This window comes from Sinocyclocheilus anshuiensis, unplaced genomic scaffold, assembly GCF_001515605.1.
Source record: "Sinocyclocheilus anshuiensis isolate Anshui unplaced genomic scaffold, SAMN03320099.WGS_v1.1 scaffold24, whole genome shotgun sequence".
Taxonomy (NCBI): Eukaryota; Metazoa; Chordata; class Actinopteri; order Cypriniformes; family Cyprinidae; genus Sinocyclocheilus; species Sinocyclocheilus anshuiensis.
Genome location: NW_015557090.1, coordinates 1,266,174 through 1,267,077, shown reverse-complemented (window position 1 = coordinate 1,267,077; position 904 = coordinate 1,266,174).

Genomic DNA, 904 nt, shown 5'->3' with positions numbered 1-904 from the left:
AGTATAGTTACAAGCCGAGGTCTCTATACGTTACTGCCGCGTTACATTGCTGACAGAATGCAGTGTTTTATAATCTAGAGATTGTAAAAAGGATGTAGCAAACGCACTGTCAAATCAAGTGCCAGTGAATTAGAGACCTGCTCCCGCGAGACCCGACGCAACAGAGTGCGGCACGGGACAAGATGGGCGAGTGCTGGTGTGGGCTGCCGGAGAATAAAATGATTCATGGGACTCCCACAAAATAGAAATATTTAAACATAAAATATCTAAAACAAATAAATTGTTATTCATCTATTGCACAAAAGCAACAAGAACTAATATCAAATATAAACGATTAACAGGTGCAAGCGTGTGCAGAGTTTCTATTTCGGCTATAACACGTGTTTGCAGCGTTGAGCAATGCAGTGCTGAAATTTGTGTGCTCACAAATCCTCTCATTTAGTTCCTATTCATCTCTACTTCCCACTGCCGCAGCAGTGCCCGCTCCCCCAGGAGCCTGTATCTCTACTTCCTATTCATTTATACTTCCCACTGCCGCAGGAGCTTGTATCTCTGCTGTCCCGCGCTAATTGCATCTTTTGGGGGGAGTGCTCTGGGTCCGGTCTAAATGCCGAGCTCGGACCCCTCTCCCCGGACAGGGGGAGTACCCCGGGTTCGGGAGGAATTACCGAGCTCGGAGCCCTCTCCCCGGATAGCACGCCAAATACGCATAACCTGTTCATTTAAGTGTGAACTCGTGAAATAACACACCAATTGTAGACATTATGAAAGATTAATTATGCATATATTCATTGTGTTATAACAGAGTTCCCTTTGATTGCGATGACGAACTGCGTCCTCTAGGGGTCGCTATGGGGAACGCCTCGTCGTGACCCGTGTCTGAAGCATACATTGAAAAAACACC